This window comes from Leopardus geoffroyi, chromosome A2 (assembly GCF_018350155.1).
Source record: "Leopardus geoffroyi isolate Oge1 chromosome A2, O.geoffroyi_Oge1_pat1.0, whole genome shotgun sequence".
Taxonomy (NCBI): domain Eukaryota; kingdom Metazoa; phylum Chordata; class Mammalia; order Carnivora; family Felidae; genus Leopardus; species Leopardus geoffroyi.
Genome location: NC_059331.1, coordinates 50,997,859 through 51,024,438, shown reverse-complemented (window position 1 = coordinate 51,024,438; position 26,580 = coordinate 50,997,859). Strand labels below are relative to the sequence as shown.

The 26,580-nt window shown below is 40.9% G+C and overlaps 1 long non-coding RNA gene across 1 annotated transcript in view; it reads left to right on the top strand.

Moving 5' to 3' along the window:
- LOC123605936 overlaps positions 1-4,367 on the top strand; it is a 53,631-nt gene extending 49,264 nt beyond the window's left edge. The window contains exon 6 of the long non-coding RNA XR_006716018.1: positions 4,152-4,367. This is a non-coding gene — a long non-coding RNA (uncharacterized LOC123605936). The remainder of the gene's footprint in view (positions 1-4,151) is intronic.
- Positions 4,368-26,580: the final 22,213 nt, after the last annotated feature.

Sequence of the window (26,580 nt, the reverse complement as noted above, 5' to 3'; positions counted from 1 at the left end):
CTGAGCCAAAATCAAGAGTCAGATGCTCAAATGACTGAGCCACCCAGGCACCCCTGGTTTCTGTTGCGTTCCAAGAGAGGGTACATGGAGATACATTTTTTTAAAGTCTTTGCTAATCTGAAAATATCTTTTTTCCTAATCTTACTCTGGATTTGCAGCTTGGCTATATAGAACTTAGGTTGCAAATCATTGTCCCTTGAAGGCATACTCCACTGTGTTCTTAGCTTCTAAGGTCATTTTTGAGAAGTCCAATACCATTTAAAATCCTGTTCCTTTGTATGTGACTTATGTATCTGGACACTTCTAATTCTTCTGTGTGTCCCTGGTATGCTAAAACATGGCATTGGTCTTTTTTCATTCATTGTGCTTTCAACTGGAGACTCATGTCCTTCAGTTCCAGGAAATTCTTCTTAAATTATTTCTTCTATAATCTTTTCTTCCTCTGCTTTCTTATTTGGGCATTGAATTCACTTGAGTCCCTGAGTCTTTTATCCTTACATTATCCCAATTATTTTTCATAATTTTGCCTTTTTACTACTTCTAACCTATTACCTTTTTAATATTGACCATCATTTCTGTTTTCAAGGGCTCTTTTTGTTTTTCATAATACCTTTTTTTTTTTTAAATTGATGAATGCAATATGTTCACTTAACTTTCTTGGTGTATTATAATTTTTATATGAACCTTTCTTCTGTTCCTGGCATCATCTATTTCTTCCTGGCTCAATTTTTTTTTCTTCATTTGTCTTGTTCTCTGTATTTCATGATGGAGGCTTTCCTCAAATGTGTGGTAATGCTTAGTTGTCACTTGATATTTTAGGGTAAGGCAAAAAACCTAGCCCTGTGTACACAGGTAGAGCTTATCATTGTTGGGTTTTTGATGGGAATCTTTCTGTTTTGTTAGGGGGGTCCCAGATGTCATTACCTATGTTTTCTTTTCCTGACACAGTTCAGTTTTTTTATGAGAAGAATCCTTCATCTTCTGCCTAGGGGTTACATGCTTTGCCTGTATTTTGGGAGCAGTCAAGGAACAAGATTGGGGGTCCCATTGCTCAGGATGCACTCTTACTGCGTCTCCCCATTTTCAGACCCTACCTCACTCCTGCTGGCTACTCTGCCACTTGTACAGGAAGCTAGCACCTCCCCAGGGCAGATTTCCCAGGGATTAAGCTTCCCTTTTCCTGCCTGGGTGAGGGGTCGCTGCTTGGCTGTTGGGGCAGGGGAGGTTTCCAGCCCGCATCTCTACCCCGGCCCATCCCTCCATCTCAGCCTGAATTGTTCAGAGCTTTTGTGGGGCAAATCAGTTTCCTTTTCATCTGTGACCCCTGCCTCCCCCCCCCCCCCCCCCGCTAAGACGGTTACCATCCTTCCATCTGCTTTCCATCTTTTAAAAATGAATAGAACAAATGCCAATAAGCACATGCAAAGCTGCTCCACATCACTAATCATTAAGGAAATGCAAATAAAAACCACAATGAGATACCACTTCACACCAAGAAGGATGGCTACTTATCAAAACAAAACAAAAACAAAAACAACAAGTTTGGGGTGGATGTGGAGAAGTTGGAACACTTCCACACTGCTGGATGTACAATGGTGCAGCTGCTGTAGAAAACAGTCCAACAGTTCCTCGAAAAGTTAAACATAGAATCAACATTTGGTTCAGCGATTCTGCTTCTGGGTATATACACAAAAGTTTTGGAAGCAGGGACTCAAATAAATATTTATATGCCAATATTCATGGCAACGTCGTTCACAACAGCCAAAAGGTGGAAACAACCAAATCATCTACTGATGAATGGATAAACAAAGTGTGGTATATCCATATGACAGAGTATTATTCAGCCTCAAAAAAGAATGAAATTCTGTCAATTATACCTCAATAAAGCTGAAAATAAAATATAATCTGAGTTAGTATGGGGGGAAGGGAATAAAATTCTGATTCATGCTACAACATGGATGAACCTTAAGGACATTATGTTAAGTGCAATAACTCAGACACAACAGGACAAATATTGGTTTCATTTATATTATGTATCTAGACTAGTCAGATTCATAAGAGACAAAAAATAGAATAGTGTTAACCATGGCAGAGGGGAGGAGGGAATAGCAAGTTGTTTAATTGGTACAGAGTTTCAGTTTGAGAAGATGAAAATGTTCTGGAGATAGATAGTGGGGATGGTTGCATAACAAAGTGAATGTACTTACCGTCATTGAACTTTATGTTAAAATATGATTAAAATGGTAAGTTTTATGTTATATATATTTTACCATAATAAAAAAAATGGAAATCACTTGCCTACTTTGGTTTCATTTCCTTTTTTTTTTTTTTTTTGGTTTGTGTGAACTGTTTAAAAGAAAACAACAGGCCCAAAATGGAGTCACTTATGTTAACGTCCCATGTCAGCGAACCAGACTTAATACCTAACCTAACTGCAATTTAAACCCCTCCAGAAATGTTGCCTTTAACGAGTCAACGTGGAATTTCCTGATCAGCACTAGAAAATTTACTGATAGGCTCCTTCCATTCCCCTTAGGAGGATGACCTTGCCTAAAACAAAACATTCTTTGCTAATAATTTTTTTCTTCTCCCTCTATGCCTTAAAAAAAAACGAAAACAAAAACAAACCTTTCCTTTTCTGTAGCTCAGTAGAGTTTCTTTCTGTTTGCTAGATGGGCTGCTGCCTGATTCATGAATCATTCAAGAAAGCTGATTTGATCTTTTTAATTACTCAGTTGAATTTTTGTTGTTTAACAGGATATATTCCTTTTTAATTTCTTTTTTTAACTTTATTTATTTATTTTGACAGAGACAGAGACAGCATGAGTAGGGGAGGGGCAGAGACAGAGAGAGAGAGAGAGAGAGAGAGAGAGAGAGAGAACCCTAAGCAGGCTCTGCACTAAGAGTGCACTAAGACTCTTCGTGCAGAGCCTCACATGGGGCTTGAATCCACAAAACCGTGAGACCATGACCTGAGCCAAAACCGAGAGTTGGACTCTTAACCAACTGAGCTACCCAGGAGCCCCTCTTTTTCAATTTCTTTACTGTCATTTTAGTGGAGTCTCAGGAAAAAGAGACAATAAATGTGGGTGGTCAATCCACCATGTATAACTAATTTCCCTCAAGTATTTTTTTCAGTGTTTGGTATATGGATAACACTGTGCTAGAGAGTGTAAATGATTGGTTTCCATGTCAAAAAAGAAAAAAGTAGCTGGCACAATACTCCTTTTAGACTTGTATGCTATCAAATACAGTTTGGGCTCTGAGGTCACTAGAGGAGGAAGAAAATGGATTTGCAGCAATATTTAATATATTTGCTGTCATTTTGGACTATAGCCCTAAGTTGCCATAGCAACAGACCAGAGCAGGAACTTCATTAGAGGAGGAACTCCTTGGATTTTAACCATGTTATTCAATCAGGCATGAATGATGAGGTAGACCATCACATGGCACCCATAAGATCTTTTACTTTGATAAGGTGCATAATTAGCTAAATCTAATAAGTCTTTGGAACAAGTAAAACAACAACCTAAAACCTTGCTTTTTGCATCTCTTCTAGAGTCATCAGTAGTCAAAAGATGTCCTTGGAATTTCTTTGGTGGAATTATCCAAAGCATTGCTAGCAATAATATTTGAGCATCTCATTCATCAGCAAATGGCAGGAAAGGACACCAAAAGATTAATGATGGGTAGCAGCTTACTGTTACTGGCATTTTGAAAGAAGAAGCCTGACATAAGCAAGGCCATAAAAATAAAGAAATTATAATAGTCAAGTTTTAGGTCTTTGTCACAGGTGAATAGGGAGCTATTTCTTGGAGGGAAGAAGGGCACATTCTTACACACACACACACAGCACACACACTTGGAAAAGCTTCAATAGCAATTTCAGTGCAACAAGTAGTGAGTCCATATTGCTAAGAGAATTCAGAATAAAATGTGATCAGAATCAGGTAGGGGTGGAGTGGTGGTAATTACTACCAGGAATGGACTCCAGGAGGACAAAAGCTTTAAGTAGAGTTTTGGAAAAAGAGTCACTCTTGAGGAAGGCAGAGGTATTTCTGATTCATTAAGATCTTAGCAATCACTGCAAATACTCAGTTTGTCTGCTTGTGATTCAGTCAGACTCATTTCAAACATTTCCCCCTTACCAGCCTTCCAGGAGGCACCAGAGAGAGCAATCCATTGGAATCATATCCTGGTGAACTTACTCAGGCAAGTTATTTTCAAGACTTTTTACCAATGCTGGAAATCAATTGTTTTGTTGACTCTGCAAATATTCTTTCATTGTGTTGTTCTGCCCTGGATACAATTGTAATTGTGGTATAATCAAACATGTAAATGAAATAAATAGCTTTTTTTTTCTGTTTGTTTTGTTTTGTTTTGGGTGGGAAGGAGGGTAGTTGGCTAATTCTAAATCTCTGAGCAAGGTACTGTATGGTTTACAAGAAGGGCCAAATGTAGCCCCTTCATGCTCTTCAGGGACAACAATAGGAGAAATGACAGAAGACAATCAGTGATTAATTACCAAATGAGTGATAGATACCAGGTGGTCCTAACCTGAGCTTCTCAGCCCCACAAAGGTAATGAGGGGGAGTAGGGAGGGGTGTCTGTGAGCTATTTTCAGTACTTCAAAAAGACTAACCAAAAAAGCTCATATTTACCAGAGATTAGATGCAAAGGCTAATTAAACTAAAACATCAGGTTTCTTTGCTCTGGGCTAGAATTATATCAACTCAGTATAGAAACACCAGTTACCCCATGCTGACTGGAAGCTCTGACTGACAGTTAATCTTGCTTTGATTAACAAAACACGAGAAAACAAATTATTATTTGATAAGTGTGTTCTGATTGATAGACAAAAAGTATTTCAAAGCATGGGACTTGTGAAGGGAGGATAAATGTTTGCTTTGGGTGAAAAACTGAGAATTGGTGAGATAGACAAGAAGTGACTAGGGGAAATTTAATGTGGATAGAGAGGGCAGGAAAGGAGGGTCACTTGAACAGAGCTGTAGAAGATTGTAGGATTCGTCTGCATAGTGGCTCCCAAAGTTGGTCTGCACTCACAGCATCAGCACCACCTGGAAACTTCTTGGGCTTCACCTGCTGACTCAGAAACTGGGGATGAGTCCCAGTCATCTGGTCTAACAGGTCCTTCAGATGATTCTGACATATGCTGCAGTTTGAGAACCTATAACATCCTTTCCCAAAGTTAAAGGATCAGTGGAGTAGGAGATGATTCTTTTTAAATTTTTTTATTAAAACTTTTTTTTTTAAATATTTAATGTTTGTTTATGTTTGAGAGAGAGAGAGAGAGACAGAGCACAAGTGGGGGAGGAGCAGAGAGAGACACACACACACACAGAATCCGAAGCAGTCTCCAGGCTCCAAGTTATCAGCACAGAGCCCGATGTGGGGCTCGAACCCACAAACTGTGAGATCATGACCTGAACCAAAGTCAGACGCTTAACCGACTGAGCCACCCAGGCGCCCCTAGAATAGAAGATGATTCTAAGAGATAGTATTCAGCCTTAAAACAAAATGAATCACTATTAGAAATCACTATTTCTAATCTCTTGTGCCTTTTGATAACACCACAGAAAAATATTCATTTTGATCCTAGTAGGTCTTTAATTTTTTTTTTTTTTTAAGTAAGCTCTATGTCCAGTGTGGGGCTTGAGCTCATGACTTTGAGATCAAGAGTTGCATGCTGTACCAAACGAGCCAGGCACCCCCCTAGTAGGTCTTTAAAAAGAAACACTGAAGTCTCTTTTCAGAATAAGAGAACAGGTTTCATTCTGGTTCAGAGCCTTGGCAGATGTTGGAATTTGTAATAACTTGGTTCTCCTTCTTACACATTTATTTATTTATGAGAGAGCATGTGCACGTGAGCAAGTGGAGGAGGGACAGAGAGAGAGGAGGAAATAGAATCTCAAGCAGGCTCCAAGTGTGGAGCCCCAAGCAGGACTCCATCTTATGAACCTAAGATCATGACTTGAACCTAAGATCAGATGGTTAACCGACTGAGCCACCCAGGCTCCTCAATTTTATTTATTTTTAAATTTTTCTTATGTATGTGTGTATGTATGTATGTATGTATGTATGTATATATCTTTGTAAGTAAATAAGTAAGTAATCTCTACACCTATCATGGGGCTCGAACTTGTGACCCCAGGATCAAGCGTCGCATGGTCTTCCAACTGAGCCAAGCAGGTGCTCCTAAAGATTTTATTTTATTTATTTATTTATTTATTTTTATTTTTATTTTTTTGCCAATAAAAACGTTTATTTTATATCTAATTATCGAAGTAATTGAAAAAAATTACCCATTTAATGAATTAAGACTATCAAATGTATCTTATAATCGTTTGCTTTTAACATATTAGGTAAAACTCTAAATTAACTAATCTATTATAGTTAGACAAAGAAATGTATGTCTACTTCTCCTCATAGAAGTCACTGAGTATATCATAAAGTAACAACTCATTTTTATATAAAATTTCTATCCTTCAGAATTTAAAAACATGAAATAATTACAAAATACTGAAATATTATTTCATTAAATGGGAAGAAGGAAGAAATACACATTTTAAAATCCTTATCAAATATAACCTTTTTTTTTTTTTTTCAACGTTTATTTATTTTTGGGACAGAGAGAGACAGAGCATGAACGGGGGAGGGGCAGAGAGAGAGGGAGACACAGAATCGGAAACAGGCTCCAGGCTCTGAGCCATCAGCCCAGAGCCTGATGCGGGGCTCGAACTCACGGACCGCGAGATCGTGACCTGGCTGAAGTCGGACGCTTAACCGACTGCGCCACCCAGGTGCCCCAAATATAACCTTTTTAATAGAGTCAAATTTCATGTTAAAGAACCTGAGGACATAAAATGTAAAGGGAAACTGATAGACCATGTAATTTTTCATTGGCAGATAAAATAAGGATTTACTCTCCCCCCCAAATTAATGTTCATAGCCATTTCAAAAACTACTCTGTCACAAAGGCTAACCATTGTAATTGAGTGAAGTGATTTATCAAGTTAAATAAATGAAGTCAAGTTAAATCAATGCATTTTGGTTAGTAATACTTCACTTTTCTTTTTTTTTTTAATAAATATTTATTTTTTAATGTTTATTTATTTATTCTTTTTTTTTATTATATGAAATTTATTGTCAAATTGGTTTCCATACAACACCCAGTACTCATCCCAAAAGGTGCCCTCCTCAATACCCATCACCCACCCTCTCCTCCCTCCCACCCCCCATCAACCCTCAGTTTGTTCTCAGTTTTTAACAGTCTCTTATGCTTTGGCTCTCTCCCACTCTAACCTCTTTTTTTTTTTTTTTTCTTTTTTCCTCCCCCTCCCCCATGGGTTCCTGTTAAGTTTCTCAGGATCCACATAAGAGTGAAACCATATGGTATCTGTCTTTCTCTGTATGGCTTATTTCACTTAGCATCACACTCTCCAGTTCCATCCACGTTGCTACAAAAGGCCATATTTCATTTTTCTCATTGCCACGTAGTATTCCATTGTGTATATAAACCACAATTTCTTTATCCATTCATCAATTGATGGACATTTAGGCTCTTTCCATAATTTGGCTATTGTTGAGAGTGCTGCTATGAACATTGGGGTACAAGTGCCCCTATGCATCAGTACTCCTGTATCCCTTGGATAAATTCCTAGCAGTGCTATTGCTGGGTCATAGGGTAGGTCTATTTTTAATTTTCTGAGGAACCTCCACACTGCTTTCCAGAGCGGCTGCACCAATTTGCATTCCCACCAACAGTGCAAGAGGGTTCCCGTTTCTCCACATCCTCTCCAGCATCTATAGTCTCCTGATTTGTTCATTTTGGCCACTCTGACTGGCGTGAGGTGATACCTGAGTGTGGTTTTGATTTGTATTTCCCTGATAAGGAGCAACGCTGAACATCTTTTCATGTGCCTGTTGGCCATCTGGATGTCTTCTTTAGAGAAGTGTCTATTCATGTTTTCTGCCCATTTCTTCACTGGGTTATTTGTTTTTCGGGTGTGGAGTTTGGTGAGCTCTTTATAGATTTTGGATACTAGCCCTTTGTCCGATATGTCATTTGCAAATATCTTTTCCCATTCCGTTGGTTGCCTTTTAGTTTTGTTGGTTGTTTCCTTTGCTGTGCAGAAACTTTTTATCTTCATAAGGTCCCAGTAATTCACTTTTGCTTTTAATTCCCTTGCCTTTGGGGATGTGTCGAGTAAGAGATTGCTACGGCTGAGGTCAGAGAGGTCTTTTCCTGCTTTCTTCTCTAAGGTTTTGATGGTTTCCTGTCTCACATTCAGGTCCCTTATCCATTTTGAGTTTATTTTTGTGAATGGTGTGAGAAAGTGGTCTAGTTTCAACCTTCTGCATGTTGCTGTCCAGTTCTCCCAGCACCATTTGTTAAAGAGGCTGTCTTTTTTCCATTGGATGTTCTTTCCTGCTTTGTCAAAGATGAGTTGGCCATACGTTTGTGGGTCTAGTTCTGGGGTTTCTATTCTATTCCATTGGTCTATGTGTCTGTTTTTGTGCCAATACCATGCTGTCTTGATGATGACAGCTTTGTAATAGAGGCTAAAGTCTGGGATTGTGATGCCTCCTGCTTTGGTCTTCTTCTTCAAAATTCCTTTGGCTATTCGGGGCCTTTTGTGGTTCCATATGAATTTTAGGATTGCTTGTTCTAGTTTCGAGAAGAATGCTGGTGCAATTTTGATTGGGATTGCATTGAATGTGTAGATAGCTTTGGGTAGTATTGACATTTTGACAATATTTATTTTTCCAATCCATGAGCAGGGAATGTCTTTCCATTTCTTTAAATCTTCAATTACCTTCATAAGCTTTCTATAGTTTTCAGCATACAGATCCTTTACATCTTTGGTTAGATTTATTCCTAGGTATTTTATGCTTCTTGGTGCAATTGTGAATGGGATCAGTTTCTTTATTTGCCTTTCTGTTGCTTCATTGTTAGTGTATAAGAATGCAACTGATTTCTGTACATTGATTTTGTATCCTGCAACTGTGCTGAATTCATGTATCAATTCTAGCAGACTTTTGGTGGAGTCTATCGGATTTTCCATGTATAATATCATGTCATCTGCAAAAAGCGAAAGCTTGATTTCATCTTTGCCAATTTTGATGCCTTTGATTTCCTTTTGTTGTCTGATTGCTGATGCTAGAACTTCCAGCACTATGTTAAACAACAGCGGTGAGAGTGGGCATCCCTGTCGTGTTCCTGATCTCAGGGAAAAAGCTCTCAGTTTTTCCCCGTTGAGGATGATGTTAGCTGTGGGCTTTTCATAAATGGCTTTTATGATCTTTAAGTATGTTCCTTCTATCCCGACTTTCTCAAGGGTTTTTATTAAGAAAGGGTGCTGGATTTTGTCAAAGGCCTTTTCTGCATCGATTGACAGGATCATATGGTTCTTCTCTTTTTTTTTGTTAATGTGATGTATCACGTTGATTGATTTGCGAATGTCGAACCAGCCCTGCATCCCAGGAATGAATCCCACTTGATCATGGTGAATAATTCTTTTTATATGCTGTTGAATTCGATTTGCTAGTATCTTATTGAGAATTTTTGCATCCATATTCATCAGGGATATTGGCCGGTAGTTCTCTTTTTTTACTGGGTCTCTGTCTGGTTTAGGAATCAAAGTAATACTGGCTTCATAGAATGAGTCTGGAAGTTTTCCTTCCCTTTCTATTTCTTGGAATAGCTTGAGAAGGATAGGTATTATCTCTGCTTTAAACGTCTGGTAGAACTCCCCTGGGAAGCCATCTGGTCCTGGACTCTTATTTGTTGGGAGATTTTTGATAACCGATTCAATTTCTTCGCTGGTTATGGGTCTGTTCAAGCTTTCTATTTCCTCCTGATTGAGTTTTGGAAGAGTGTGGGTGTTCAGGAATTTGTCCATTTCTTCCAGGTTGTCCAATTTGATGGCATATAATTTTTCATAGTATTCCCTGATAATTGTTTGTATCTCTGAGGGATTGGTTGTAATAATTCCATTTTCATTCATGATTTTATCTATTTGGGTCATCTCCCTTTTCTTTTTGAGAAGCCTGGCTAGGGGTTTGTCAATTTTGTTTATTTTTTCAAAAAACCAACTCTTGGTTTCGTTGATCTGCTCTACAGTTTTTTTTAGACTCTATATTGTTTATTTCTGCTCTGATCTTTATTATTTCTCTTCTTCTGCTGGGTTTGGGGTGTCTTTGCTGTTCTGCTTCTATTTCCTTTAGGTGTGCTGTTAGATTTTGTATTTGGGATTTTTCTTGTTTCTTGAGATAGGCCTGGATTGCAATGTATTTTCCTCTCAGGACTGCCTTCGCTGCGTCCCAAAGCGTTTGGATTGTTGTATTTTCATTTTCGTTTGTTTCCATATATTTTTTAATTTCTTCTCTAATTGCCTGGTTGACCCACTCATTCGTTAGTAGGGTGTTCTTTAACCTCCATGCTTTTGGAGGTTTTCCAGACTTTTTTCTGTGGTTGATTTCAAGCTTCATAGCATTGTGGTCTGAAAGTATGCATGGTATAATTTCAATTCTTGTAAACTTATGAAGGGCTGTTTTGTGACCCAGTATATGATCTATCTTGGAGAATGTTCCATGTGCACTCGAGAAGAAAGTATATTCTGTTGCTTTGGGATGCAGAGTTCTAAATATATCTGTCAAGTCCATCTGATCCAATGTCTCATTCAGGGCCCTTGTTTCTTTATTGACCGTGTGTCTAGATGATCTATCCATTTCTGTAAGTGGGGTGTTAAAGTCCCCTGCAATTACCACATTCTTATCAATAAGGTTGCTTATGTTTATGAGTAGTTGTTTTATATATTTGGGGGCTCCGGTATTCGGTGCATAGACATAATTGTTAGCTCTTCCTGATGGATAGACCCTGTAACTATTATATAATGTCCTTCTTCATCTCTTGTTACAGCCTTTAATTTCAAGTCTAGTTTGTCTGATATAAGTATGGCTACTCCAGCTTTCTTTTGGCTTCCAGTAGCATGATAAATAGTTCTCCATCCCCTCACTCTCAATCTAAAGGTGTCCTCAGGTCTAAAATGAGTCTCTTGTAGACAGCAAATAGATGGGTCTTGTTTTTTTATCCATTCTGATACCCTATGTCTTTTGGTTGGCGCATTTAATCCATTTACATTCAGTGTTATTATAGAAAGATACGGGTTTAGAGTCATTGTGATGTCTGTATGTTTTATGCTTGTAGTGTTGTCTCTGGTACTTTGTCTCACAGGGTCCCCCTTAGGATCTCTTGTAGGGCTGGTTTAGTGGTGACAAATTCCTTCAGTTTTTGTTTGTTTGGGAAGACCTTTATCTCTCCTTCTATTCTAAATGACAGACTTGCTGGATAAAGGATTCTCGGCTGCATATTTTTTCTGTCTAGCACACTGAAAATCTCGTGCCAATTCTTTCTGGCCTGCCAAGTTTCAAAAGAGAGATCAGTCACGAGTCTTATAGGTCTCCCTTTATATGTGAGGGCACGTTTACCCCTTGCTGCTTTCAGAATTTTCTCTTTATCCTTGTATTTTGCCAGTTTCACTATGATATGTCGTGCAGAAGATCGATTCAAGTTACGTCTGAAGGGAGTTCTCTGTGCCTCTTGGATTTCAATGCCTTTTTCCTTCCCCAGTTCAGGGAAGTTCTCAGCTATTATTTCTTCAAGTACCCCTTCAGCACCTTTCCCTCTCTCTTCCTCCTCTGGGATACCAATTATGCGTATATTATTTCTTTTTAGTGTATCACTTAGTTCTCTAATTTTCCCCTCATACTCCGGGATTTTTTTATCTCTCTTTTTCTCAGCTTCCTCTTTTTCCATAACTTTATCTTCTAGTTCACCTATTCTCTCCTCTGCCTCTTCAATCCGAGCCGTGGTGGTTTCCATTTTGTTTTGCATTTCATTTAAAGCGTTTTTCAGCTCCTCGTGACTGTTCCTTAGTCCCTTGATCTCTGTAGCAAGAGATTCTCTGCTGTCCTCTATACTGTTTTCAAGCCCAGCGATTAATTTTATGACTATTATTCTAAATTCACTTTCTGTTATATTATTCAAATCCTTTTTGATCAGCTCATTAGCTGTTGTTATTTCCTGGAGATTCTTCTGAGGGGAATTCTTCCGCTTGGTCATTTTGGATAGTCCCTGGAGTGGTGAGGACCTGCAGGGCACTTCCCCTGTGCTGTGGTGTATAACTGGAGTTGGTGGGCGGAGTCGCAGTCAGACCTGATGTCTGCCCCCGGCCCACCACTGGGGCCACAGTCAGACTGGTGTGTGCCTTCTCTTCCCCTCTCCTAGGGGCGGGATTCACTGTGGGGTGGCGTGGCCCGTCTGGGCTACTTGCACACTGCCAGGCTTGTGATGCTGGGGATCTGGCGTATTAGCTGGGGTGGGTAGGCAAGGTGCACAGGGGCAGGAGGGGCAGGCTTAGCTCGCTTCTCCTTAGGTGATCCACTTCAGGAGGGGCCCTGTGGCAGCGGGAGGGAGTCAGATCCGCTGCCGGAGGTTTGGCTCCTCCGCAGAAGCACAGAGTTGGGTGTTTGCGCGGAGCGAGGAAGTTCCCTGGCAGGAACTGGTTCTCTTTGGGATTTTGGCTGGGGGATGGGCGGGGGAGATGGCGCTGGCGAGCGCCTTTGTTCCCCACCAAACTGAGCTCTGTCGTCCGGGGGCTCAGCAGCTCTCCCTCCCTTTGTCCTCCAGCCTTCCCGCTTTCCGAGCAGAGCTGTTAACTTATGACCTCCCAGACGCTAAGTCGCGCTTGCTGTCGGAACACAGTCCGTCAGGCCCCTCCGCTTTTGCCCGCCAGACTCGGGGGCTCTGCTTGGCCGGCGAGCCGCCCCTCCGCCCCGGCTCCCTCCCGCCAGTCCGTGGAGCGAGCACCGCCTTGCCGCCCTTCCTACCCTCTTCCGTGGGCCTCTCATCTGCGCTTGGCTCCGGCGACTCCGTTCTGCTAATCCTCTGGCGGTTTTCTGGGTTATTTAGGCAGGTGTAGGTGGAATCTAAGTGATCAGCAGGACGCGCGGTGAGCCCAGCGTCCTCCTATGCCGCCATCTTCCCTCCTCTCCAAAGATTTTATTTTTAAGTAATCTCTATACGAAATGTGGCACTGGAACCTACAAGTCGGAGATCAAGAGTTGCATGTGCTACTGACTGAGCCAGCCAGGCACCCCACTATGCTGTATTTTGTATTGCTATGACTTATCCCATAACTGGAAGTTTGTACCTCCTAAACTCCTTCACCTATTATGCTCATACCTCTCTCCATCTCCCCTCTGGCATCCAGCAGTTTGTTCTCTATATTTATGAGTGTGTTTCTGTCTTGTTTGTTTGTTTTAGATTTTACATATAAGTGAAATCATATCGTATTTATCTTTGTCTAATTTCACTTAGCATAACACCCTTTAGGTCTACCCATGTTGTTGCAAATGGCAATATTTTATTCCTTTTTATGACTAACATTCCATTGTGTACATCTATCTATATCTATGTCTATATCTATATCTATATCTATATCTATATCTATATAATCTATATTTATATTTATATCTACATATCTATATATATCACATCTTCTTTATCCATTCATCTATTGATGGATGCTTAGGTTGCTTCCATCTCGTGGCTATTGTAAGTAATGTTGCAGTGAACATAGGGATGCATATTATATATCTTTTCAAGCTAGTGTTTTCATTTTCTCAGGGTACATATCCAGAATTGGAATTACTGGGTAAAATGGCACTTCTATTTTTAATTTTTTGAGGAACTTCCATACTGCACCAGCTTACATTCCCACCAGCAGCACATGAAGTTTCCCTTTTCTCCACATCCTCACTAACACTTGTTATTTTTGTCTTTAAAGGAAAAAAATTTTTAAGTTTATTTATTTTCAGAGAGGACGGAAGGGGCAGAGAGAGGGAGAGAGAGAGAATCTCAAGCAGGCTCCATGCAGTCAGTGTAGACCCCAACACGGGGCTCGATCTCACAGGCGGTGAGATCATGACTTGAGCCGAAATCAAGAGTCAGACACTTCCAACAACTGAGCCATGTCAGTTTTTTGTCTTTTTGATACTAGCTGTTTTGGCAGGTGTGAGGTGATATCTCTAAAAGATTCTTCATGAAAAGGGGTGCTTGGGTGGCTCAGCCAACTCTTGACTTTGGCTCAGGTCATGATCTCACAGTTTGTGAGTTCAAGCCCTGCATTGGGCTCTGTACTGGCAGCACAGAACCTGCTTGGGATTCTGTCTCCTTCTCTCTCTGCCCCTCCCCTGCTTGTTCTCTCTCTCAAAATAAATAAAAATAAACTTAGAAAAATTAAAATATTCATCACGAATACTTTTTTATATGAAACTGTGATTCAGTTTATTATTTTTTAAAAAAAATTTTGAATGTTTATTTCTGAGACAGAGACAGAACATGAGTGGGGGTGGGGCAGAGAGAGAGAGGGAGACACAGAATTGGAAGCAGGCTCCAGTCTCTGAGCTGTTAGCACAGAGCCCGATGTGGGGCTCAAACTCACAAACTGAGATCATGACCTGAGCCGAAGTTGGTTGCCCCACCGACTGAGCCACCCAGGCGCCCCTCAGTTTATTATTTTTAAAATGTTTATTTATTTATTTTTGAGAGCGAGAGAAAGAGAGTGAGCAGGGGAGGGGCAGACAGAGAGGGAGAGAGAATCCTGAGTAAGCTCCGTGCTGTCAGCATGGAAGCTGATGTGGGCTTGATCTCACGAACCATGACATCATGACCTGAGCTGAAATCAAGAGCTGGGCACTTAACCGACTGAGCCACCCAGGCACCCCCAGAGCTGTGATTCAATTAAAGAAAGAAGATAAATAACAATACTAGACGTATGTGGAGATGGAACACATAATGCATTATATGTACTATCAAAATTTGTGAAATATATTCAGGACAATTTGTGTGTGTGTGTGTGTGTGTGTGTGTGTGTGTGTGTGTGTGTGTGTTTGGTGTTGGTGCTTGGTTGGATGGGTTTGTGTTTGTCCTTGCTCAGAAGTTTTTTTTGTAGTAGCCCACAAACAAACACACACACATGCACCCCATTGAAGCAAGTACAAGGGGAAAAGTATCTGAGTAACAAAGGGTATTCCAGCCTATAACCTGTGACCATTTGTGGGAGCAATACAAAATTCTGCACAGCAAAGGAACCCACTCAGTACTTTGGAATTCGTTGTGCCAGGATTTTGTGATACTTCATCTTCCTAAGTACAGGGTTGCTGAGATGTAATGAGAGCCAGAACATAGGGTTTGTAATCTCTTGAGCAAAATGAGAAAACAGTTCTTGAATAGGTGACAATTAACAGCATGTTTCCACCCATACCAGGTTCATGGAGATACCTTTTCATCACTTCATTTTGAGTCAGGAAATACCACAGTTAATTGATTTATGTACAAATATAGATGTGTTCCAGCATGCTGTGGGCGGGGTTATTCAGGGGGAAATTACACTGCGTTCATTTTCCTCACACGATTTTAATTACAGGTAAAATCTGATAAAAAAAAAAAACAATATAAAGGGCATCCTCTTGGGGCACCTGGCTGGCTTAGTCGGTAGAGTACGTAGGCTCTTGATCTCAGGGTCATGAGTTTGAGCCCCATGTTGGGTGTAGAGATTACTTAAAAATAAGATAAAGGGCATCCTCTAAGACATTGCTTCTCTAACTTTTTTGACTTTAATACATGAAATACATTTTATAGCTTGGCCCAGTGTGTGTATGAACACACATGCACACTTATCCACACACACTCACTTTGTAATACCTAAACAAAGCTTTAATGAAATAATACTCATAGCAAAGGACACACTCTCTGAGTTTTTATTATTCTATTCTATCTCATTAAAAAGTGATTTCCCAGTCTACTAGTCATCTCTTCCCCACCCTCCTTCCCTGGGGATACTGATTCAACAGGTTTGGAATGGGACTTGGAAATCTGCAGGTCTTGATATATGAACCAGATGGTTGTGATGCAGGTAGAACTTGGCCACACTGTGAGAAATGCACCTTTAAAGGGAAACAAGAGTAGAATCCTGAGATATGAAAAATCTTGTAAGTCTTGTCGTCCAAATTTGGTAGCACCTCCATTACCTACTAAAGTTCAAATGTAGGATGATATTCAAGGCCCTTCATTGGCTAGTCCCTACTGAGTTTTTCAGATATATCCCCAGCTGCAACCTCGTTGTCTTTCCTCACTTCTTCTCCATATAAAAAATCAGCATTAAACCGTTCATCATTTACACACCAAATGCTCCTATGTGAACTTTCATTTCTTGCAGTTTGGAGGAATTACCTTGACTGATCCTCCTGCTGGAAACAACTAAGTGTGTTGGATAACACATAAAAGCCATTTAAAAAATGTGTTCAGGGGCACCTGGGTGGCTCAGTCAGTTAAGTGTCTGACTTTGGCTCAGGTCATGATCTCAAAGTTTGTGAGTTTGAGCCCTGCATCAGGCTCTGTGCTGACAGCTCAGAGTCTGGAGACTGCTTCTGGGTCTCCCTCTCTCTCTGACCCTTCCCCACCCATTCTCTTTCTCTCTCTCAAAAATAAGCAACCATTGGGGTACCTGGGTGGCTCAGTCAGTTACATTTCTGACTTCGGCTCAGGTCATGATCTCACAGTTCGTGGGTTCCAGCCCCACATCAGGCTCTGTGCTGACGGCTCAGAGCCTGAAGCATTCTTCGGATTCTGTGTCTCCCTCTCTCTCTGCCCCACCCCCACTTGCACTCTACCTTTCTCTCTCTCAAAAATAAATAAACATTTTAAAAAAATTTTAGAAATGTGTTCAAAATCCAGCAAGTTATTAAGGAATCCTCAAAGGCTAGAAACTAAGAAATGTAAGTAGATTTCCAAAGCTGCCTTTTGCCTGATAGATACATGCTGAACTAGGTGATTTTTGAGCTTTTATTTTTCGTGGCTTCAGTCATGGAAGAGAGGAGATCAAACCTAGAAACTGCCCAAAGTAAAGGCCTAATAGGAACCCTCCCATAAAGGCAGGACCTCAAATGGCCATAGCTCAGTGTAAAGGTGATTTAGTACAAGGGTAATTTGGAAACAAACCTGTCATCAGAAGGAAAAACAATTGCTTGTCTTGAATAGTGGCACTGGGTGGAGGGTTAAAAAAAAAAATCTTCCCTGAGAATTTGTAACCACAAGTCAACCCTTCTGAGGATCTGTAACACGAATGCACACCACCCAAGTGATGCTACGTTGGTAGTGCTCTTGAAGTGCCTACCCAATGCACACTCCTTAGAGGAACTTGCCTTCCCCAGGTCTCAAGGAATTCTTCACGATAAGTTTCTAAGAGATTTCAGCTCCTACTCAAAAATGATAAAATACGTTAAGGAAGCCAAGGAAACATGAGTACTGAGCCAGCAGAAACAACAGACAGCAGAATCAGACCCATGAAGGATGCAGATAGTGGAATTATAGGTCACGAAAAGAAGTATTTTAATATGTTTAAGGAAATAAATAAAATTATGAATAAAGAATCAGACTATAAAACTGACAGAGTATATGTGAAAAACATTTTTAGAGATGAAAAATTATGGATTCAACAGTTAATTAGACACACCAAGGAGAGAATCAGTAACCAAGAGGACAGCTCTGAAAAATATATTCAGAATACAACACAGAAGGACAAAGGGATAACAAATATGAAAGAGACATCAAGAGATCTGGAAGACAGAATGAAACAACTTAATACATGAATAACTGGTGTTCCACAAGAAAAGAGAAAGATAACAGAGACATGATACAGAGAATGAAACAGAGACAATATTTAAACAGATAATAGCTGAGGATGTTTCAGTATTGGTAGAAGACACCCGTCCACACATTCAGGAAGCTCAGTGAATCTCAAGTGAGGTAAAAAGAAATCCAGAGTACACTTATGTTGATGAGCACTGAGTAATGTACAGAATTGTTGAACCGTTCTGTTGTACGCCTGCAACTAATATAACAATGCATGTTAATTATACTCAATACAAAACATTAAGTGGGAAAAAAAGCTAAGAAGAAATCCATACCTGCACGCATCATAAATGAAACTGTAGATCATCAAAGAAGAGAAGATCTTAGAGCAATCAGAGGGAAGATGGATTATATTGAAAGAATGGCAATTATCCTGACAGTTGTCCTCTCAACGGCAATCATAGAAACCACTGAAATATCTTAAATGTGTTGAGAAAGTAACTGTGAACCTAGGATTATATATGCAGCAAAAACATTTTTTAAAGGAGGAAATAAAGACATCTGTAGATAAAATCTGAGAGAATTCATCACCAGCAGACTCTCACCAAAGGAAATTAAAAAATTTTTTTTTTCTTTCAATGTTTATTTTTGAGAGACAGAACATGAATAGGGGAGGAGCAGAGACAGAATCCTTAGCAGGCTCCAGGCTCTGAGCTGTCAGCACAGAGCCTGACACAGGGCTCAAAACCCTGTGAGATCATGACTTGAACTGAAGTCGGACTCTTAGCCAACTGAGCCACCCAGGTGTCCCAGGAAATTCTAAAGAATATATTTTAGACAGAAGGAAGGTCCGAGATGCAAGAAAGAATGAGGAGCCAAGAAAGTGCTAAATACGTGGACCAATAAAAAAAATTTTTGATTCTGTAACGATGTGTTTGTTGTAAGGTTGAAAAACAAAAACAAAAATAAAATATATGATAACAGTGTTTCACAGTTTGAGAGAGGAGGTGACTAATGTTGAAGAGTTACAATCCTTATTTTTTTGCAGGGAGAGGGGTACTAAGATACTGATCAGTTTTGGATTTCGACAAGCATCCATGTTAACATTTCTAAGGTAGTCACTTAAAGAAGAGAAATGGAATGATCTCCACCTCTTCCCGGTACAGTTGGTGCTTCTAATACAAGTGGCTTCTGTGTCTTACTTGTCTCTATACTTCTGGGCAGTGGCATGTAGGTGGGGAGCAGTAGGGATGATCTGCCCATGTGGGTAGGAGTATTTTATCACTGGCATTATTTGGAATTGCCAGTACGTGGTAATGACAATGCATACCAACTTTTAGTGGGTTTTATTCTTGTATTTAAATTCTTCACTTCCCTAACTCCATGCCACTGTTCCTAGATTTTCATTGATAATATTTCCCTCTGCAAGCAGTGTTTATGCAATTTGCAGATCTTTAGCTCTTTGCTGCTGCTTCTCCGTCTCTGTCTGTCTCTTTCTCCTTCTCCATCTCCTTCTCCTTCTCCTTCTTTTTAAATAAGCTCTATGCCCACATGGAGCTTGAACCCATAACCCTGAGGTCAAGAGTCCAATGCTCTACTGACTGAGCCAGCCAGGTGCCCCTGATCATTCTTCTTTAGATCATTTCCTTGATCAACTACATACCTTAGGGTGGTGGTTCTAAAGTGTGGTCTACAGACCCTTCGGATTCCCCAAGACCTTGTCAGGGGGTCCTCAAGGTCAAAATTACTTATTAGTCTAAAAATATTAGATGAATACTACGATCATTATTTGCCATTTCACCATGTTGACATTTGCACTAATGGTGTAAAACCAATGGTAGCTAAACTTGCTGACACCTTAGCAGAAATAAGGCAGTGGCACCAAAGTTTACTAGGGTTACTGATGTTGCATACCAAAGTAGGATGATTGTCTCAGGGAGTGTATTTGTGTATTTGTGCTGAGTCGTGAGCAGAACTAGCTGCTTTTTTCTAAAAAAACAGCATTTGTACTTGAAAGAATGGGTGACAGAAGACTGTAGGGAAGATTTGTACTTCATAGGAAAACTGCGTGGTCTATAGCACATGCCTAGCTGAGTATGATTCTATGGAGCTATTTTACAACCCTGTAAGTTGTAGATAATTGATAGCAATGCAAAAGAGTTCTTGTCTATAGATATGCAAATGAACCCTCCTCATGAGGGACACCCTTTCCCCTCTATGAAAAAGCCAGTTTTGTGCTATTTGCACATTCATTTCAACATGCTTTTATTCATTATAAATTTGTGCTTCTTTGACTTCTTCTTTGAACTGGTTGAAACATCTGTCTGGTTCACTCATCATGAGTTAAATAAAATTTTTAATGTGTATTCATTTTATTATATTTGTTGGAAAAGTATGGTTTTTACCTTTTTTTTTTTTTTTTAATCTTTTAACAAAAACTATAGTTACTCCAGCTTGGGTATGTGGTAGAAAATTTCTCAGCAAGAATTGAAATGAGCCTGTGAAGGAAAACACTGATAGTATTTCTTACCAAAGATCAAATTCAAGCCTTTAAGTGAGAATTAGAGTATCTGTCACTATGAACTTGACAGCTTCCCAGTACTTAAACTTATCTCATGAGATTACTAGTGATGTTAATGAATGGGATCTTGTATAGTGAAATGTGACAACATTTGGGAAATCTGTGTAACTCAGCCAATATTTTCCAAATGACCAATGCATGATGGTAAAAAATAATGCATAAGTTTGGGGCGCCTGGGTGGCTGAGTCGGGTAAGCATCTGACTTTGGCTCAGGTCATGATCTCACAGTTTGTGAGTTTGAGCCCCGTATTGGGCTCTCTGCTGTCAGAGCAGAGCCAGTTTCCTGTCCTCTGTTCCCTTCTCTCTGCCTCTCCCTCACTTTCACTCTCTCTTTCTCTCTGTTTCAAAAGTAAATAAACATTAAAAAGATAATGCATAAGTTTAAAAAATCCACTCAAAGTACATGATAGGCCGAGAGATTGTGATGTTACAGAGGATGAAAATTTCATTGATGTGGTTTTGGATTCCACCTACAACTGATCTTTAAGAAACTACCACTTGCTAAGTTTTGAGGTAGTAACAAAGAAGAAAATCCACAATTATCTGAACAGTCCGTTTAAATATTCCTCCCTTTTCTGACTATTTTACCTGTATGATACTGTATTTTCCTCATATACTTCAGTTCAGACAGTATATCACAGTGGGTTGAGTGCAGAAGCAGATTTGAGAACCTAGCTGTCTTCTATCAAGCCAGGCATTAAAGAGATTTGCATAAATGTAAAACAATGCCATTCTTCTTATTTATTTATTAATTTTTTAAATGTTTATTTTATTTTTGAGACAATGCAAGAGACAGAGGGCAGACACAGAATCTGAAGTGGGCTCCAGGCTGTGAGCTGTCAGCACAAAGCCCGAGGCGGGGCTCAAACTCACTAACGGTGAGATCATGACCTAAGCTGAAGTCAGATGCTTAACCGACTGAGCCACTCAGGTGCCCTGGCACTCCTCTTACTGTTTTTGTTTTGGAAAATAGTTCTATTTTTTTTTTAATGTTTATTTATTTATTTTTGAGGGAGGTAGGGGCAGAGAGGGAGAGAGAGAGAGACAGAGAATCCTAAGCAGGCTCAGCACTGTCAGCGTGGAGCCCCATGTGGGGCTTGAACTCATGAACCATAAGATTATAACCTGAGATGAAACCAAGAGTCGGATGCTTAACCGATTGAGCCACCTGAGAGGCACCCTGGAAAATAGTTATATTTCATGAAAATGTATAATTAATGTTAATGTGTAATGGGTTTATTATTGTTATTTTAAAATAAACTAATAAATGGGGCGTCTTGGTGGTTCAGTCGGTTGAGCGTCCGACTTCTGCTCAGGTCATGATCTCACAGCTCGGGAGTTAGAGCCCCGTGTCGGGCTCTGTGCTGACGGCTCGGAGCCTGGAGCCTGCTTTGGATTCTGTGTCTCCTTCTCTCTGCCCCTAACCCACTTGCATTCTGTCTCTGTCTCTCTAAAAAATAAATAAACATTAAAAAAATAAACTAATAAATGGTTTAAAAACCCCATATAAATGAAAGCTCTTTGGTAATCCTCAATGACTTTTTTTTTTAATGTTTTTATTTATTTTTGAGACAGAGAGAGACAGAGCATGAGCAGGGGAGGGGCAGAGAGAGAGGGAGACACAGAAGCCGAAACAGGCTCCAGGCTCCGAGCTGTCAGCACAGAGCCCAGCGCGGGGCTTGAACTCACGGACTGTGAGATCATGAGATCATGACCTGAGCTGAAGTTGGACGCTTAAGCTGCTGAGCCACCCAGGTGCCACCTCAATGACTTTTAAGTGTAGAAAAGGCTCCTAAAACAGTATTTGAGAACCACTGCCTTAAAGAAGATTGTTAAATTTGAACTGGTTAAATGGCCAGTTTGTGTCAAAAGAAGGTGGGATATGGAAAGAAGTGGGACTGGATTGAGATGAAGTTGGATTTCCTCTTGCATTGTGCACAAGTCTTCTGGGGAGTAATTGGTTTAGTTCTGGCTTTGCCATTAATAACAGTATCAGTTTTTGGGGGGCACATATTATATGCTGAACACATGGATTCCTTCATTTCTTCTTCTTTTAAGTTTTATTTTATTTTGAGAGAGAGAGAGAGAGAGAGCGTGCGAGGGGCAGAGGCAAAGAGGGAGAGAGAGAATCCCAAACATGATCCACACTGTCAACATGGAGCCTGATGTGGGGCTCAATCTCACAAACTGCGAGATCATGACCTGAGCTGAAACCTAGTCGGACACTTAACCAACTGAACCACCCAGGGGCCCGTTTACTTCGTTTATTCTTATAACAATCTTAAAAAGTAGGCCCTTTTATTATTATTATCATATTTATTATTCTTTAAAAAAAATTTTTTTTTCAACGTTTATTTATTTTTGGGACAGAGAGAGACAGAGCATGAACGGGGGAGGGGCAGAGAGAGAGGGAGACACAGAATCGGAAACAGGCTCCAGGCTCTGAGCCATCAGCCCAGAGCCCGACGCGGGGCTCGAACTCATGGACCGCGAGATCGTGACCTGGCTGAAGTCGGATGCTTAACCGACTGCGCCACCCAGGCGCCCCAACATATTTATTATTCTTAAGTAAACCCAGGTTCAATGAGGTTAACTGGCTTGCCTGTAGTGTAATAGCCAGGATGCAAACCCCATTCAGTCTGGCCCTAACCAGTGGCCTTAACCAGGAGTCCATATCACCAAATCTCCTAAGCTTCCTGGGTCTCTGTTTTTCCATCTATAAAACAAATGAGGTTGGACAGAGCTTTACCTACCATGGACCAGATCCTTAACCCTGTGGAGGATATATAGCACATTCTCTTGTCTTCAAGAGTCTCCTAGTCTGGGTGACCCCTGACATCTGGTCAAACTGTCTGATTCTGTAATTTTCAGAGCTCATATTCTTCATGCTGTCACTGTCAGTCCTGGGGTCTGAATGGCTTTGTGGTTGGAAGTGAAGAAGCCCAAGCAGAGGATGAAGAGGCTGCTGGCTCATTAGTGTGGAGAAGCAAGATATTAATCCAGTAGTTAATTCATCTTGCCACTGAATCCTAGAGGCCTGAAACCAGAAGCTCAAGCATGAAGCTTCCATTGCCGGAGGATTTTATCTCCGCCCACCCCCACCTGCCCCTCCACCAATTCAGGAATTGCTTTCAGCCAACATTACCTCTGCTTTCTGAGCACAAGCCAGGCTATTGTGCTGGAAATAATCTGTGTTAGTCCTACTGGAGTGGCTTGTGTTGCCATAGTTACTGTTTGGGTTCTGTGCACCTAAAATTTCAAGTATTTATCAGGCAAAAAGAGTTTGCTGGTTTTTTCCTCTTTGGAAAATCGAATTGGAGAGAAAAATTTTATATCCTATTAAATGTTTGTTCTGGGTGGGCACTGTCATACCCAGCATTGCAGAGTAATGGTGAACTCTCCAGTGGTGAAAAGTGGATCTGGCCACAGCCTTGAAAAATGGAGTTATCAGCATCCTGCTGAGGACCCACAGTCACTGCCCGATGATTGATGGAAAGGCAGATTGTCATTGCTGATTGCACAGCTCAGGAAATTGCACGAGACAGCTGGTTATTTATGACAGAGCAAAACGGAGCTCCTTAGTAGGGTTTCAGAGTTGCAACCACTCTAAATGGTTGCTTGCCACCCAGTGCTGTGGCTGGGTCAGAAGTTTGCATGGAGATGGGAGGTGGGGTAGGCACCAACTAGTGTGGGCAGAGAGCAAACTTGGCCCCTATGCACACGTGAGCAAATAGAAGTGCAACATATGAAGACTCTGCTTTTGCAGCCATGATGTCTGTTTGTACTACTGCCTGTTTGCCTGTCTGGTTTGCAGACTCTGTGTCAGCCCACAGTTGAGCCCAGAAATAGTCCCCTTTGCCTGATCACCATGAGCCTGACTGGTCTTTATGTGGCTGTCTCCTAGGAAGCCAAAACTATGCTACATGGCTGGAAGCTGTGTTTACAAGCTTTTCATCCGTCTTCCTTAACTTGTGGTTGCTATGGTTTTCTTTGCCTGCTGGGCCTGGCCCTTTTAGGGGGACAAGCTGTCCGCTCAACCAAAAGCCAGACCCACAGTTTCACCAGCATTGGCTTCTTGGCTGCAGTCCCAGCCATATCTTGTTACCTGCCCATTCTGAGCCCTAAACTCTGCCCCTTTTGGGCTGACCTTGACTTTTGCCCTCTCAAAAGTCCAGCATGGGATCCAACACCTTACTGCCCATCCCGAGACCTTCTGCATTTGCCTCAGTCAGGGTGCTCCTTTTGCTTTTCATTGGACTGACAGTAGCTCAGAATTTACTTTGCAGAGCCCTGCCCTCCTCTATAATCACCACAATTACCTATTTATTTGCAGGGCTCGTTTAAACCTGGAGACAATTCCACCACGTGACCATCACATTCTCTGTCATGGATATCTGTTGCTGCTGGCCTGGCATCCATTGCCCACTTCTCTGGTAATAGCGTTTTGTCTTTTGGAGAATCATTCCTCCACCCCATTCTCACCTTATAGTTTTTTAAAATGGGGCTCATCTCATTCTTCTTATTCTGGGACCTGACCAATCAGAATATTATTATCTCTCAACTTCAGTATTGGTCTGGGGATGGACACATGATCCAAGCCAGGTCAATGAGAATTAATTCTGGAACTTTGAGAGTAAAGAAGTTTTCTGCTCTGTGGTTGTTTAGGGGGCTGCATGTAATCCTGATATTTTGGTGGGGGGAGGGTCGCTATCATTTAAGAAGAATGATGCAGTGGGTATGAGAACAGAGTTAAGAGTTCAAGAAAGAGCTTGTGACTTGGCAACATTGTTTGCATGCCTAAACTGTAGTTCAAATACTTGAATCAGAATCAACTCCCTTTTTGTTCACATGCCTGTTGAGTTGAATTTTCTATCAGTTGCAACTGAGAGTCTGATACATTCTCATTCATGAGGACACTGAGGCTCAGAGAAGTGAAATAACCTACCCAGGATACCCAGCTACTATGATTGGACCCTGTTTCTTTTGGTTTCAAAGACTATCCCTCTTCCATTATCCCACACTGACTTTTGAACAGGATTCTTAGATTTGTGATGCCACAATATGGAGAGTACTTTCACTGCATACTTATTTACTGCTCTCTCACATGTGCTCCCCACACAGGGCTGTTATTATTATTGTTATAAACACTGTATTATCATTCCCATTTTTCAGATGAGGGTGTTGAGGATTGACTGCATGTGCACTGCAAGGTGGAGCTGCTTATTTTAAGTCTGGTTTACTACTCATTTCATTTCCGTTCATTACTTCCTGAACATGCCACAAAAAGTAATTGACCCAGCTGGTGGCCTTTTGACCCTTACTTTTCCCCAAGGAGCCTTGACCACTCCATACCTTGGAGGTAGTTGCCTTTGGAGGAAACCTGACATGATGGAAAGGGCATGGAGCCTGGGGGTTAAAGAGACCAAGTTTAGATCTTGTTTCCACCACTTACTGGCTCTGTAACCATGGGTGAGTTACCTTATCAGAACTCTAGTTTCCTTTTGTCTAAAACCTATGAGGCAGGCAAAATAGTACCTAACCTTGCAAGATTTTTGTGAGGATTAAATGAAATCAATCCATGTGAGCAGTAATCATAATAATATCAACAGTGAACATGAATTGAGCATTTACTATATTATTTACTATTATTATCTCTATATACCATGTGAGAAAGAGGTCAAGTGACTCACCCAAGGTCACATATCCCGTGAGTGGCAGAGCAGTATTCAACCCAATCATGCTGGTTAAGAGTCCTTAATCACACACTTGAAACAGTCAGTGTTTAAATAATAGGAGACTCTTTCTTCATCCCACTCCCATGTCTCCGGAAAGCTCAGCATCCAGTGTTGGAGTTGAAGCAGTGAAACTAGGGTGGAAGAGGGCCATGTCCAGGTGGCATGGATCAGAGTGGGGCTGGAAGCAGTATGGGGGAGGTGATGATGGTCAAAGCACTCACATGGACCAGAGACCAGAAACACAGCTGGAACCTGGATGCCGATGAAGGAGGGCCCAGCAAGACAGGTGGGCTCAGTAATTAGAGACCCACAGGACCAGAGAAGGCAGGACCAGTGATACCTTAGTGACCCAGAGGGCTCTGTATCTCAGACTCAGAGCTTTGCTGTGGTCTCTATTAAGCTAGAAGCCCACTAAGGAGTGGTTGACCAGGGCCCAGCAGAAGAAGGGGGTAGGATTAGGGAACACTGAAGCTTCTGGCAGGTGTCTTGACATTGACTAAAGCTTGGTGGTGATAATCTTGATTCATTCATTCGATATATCTTTG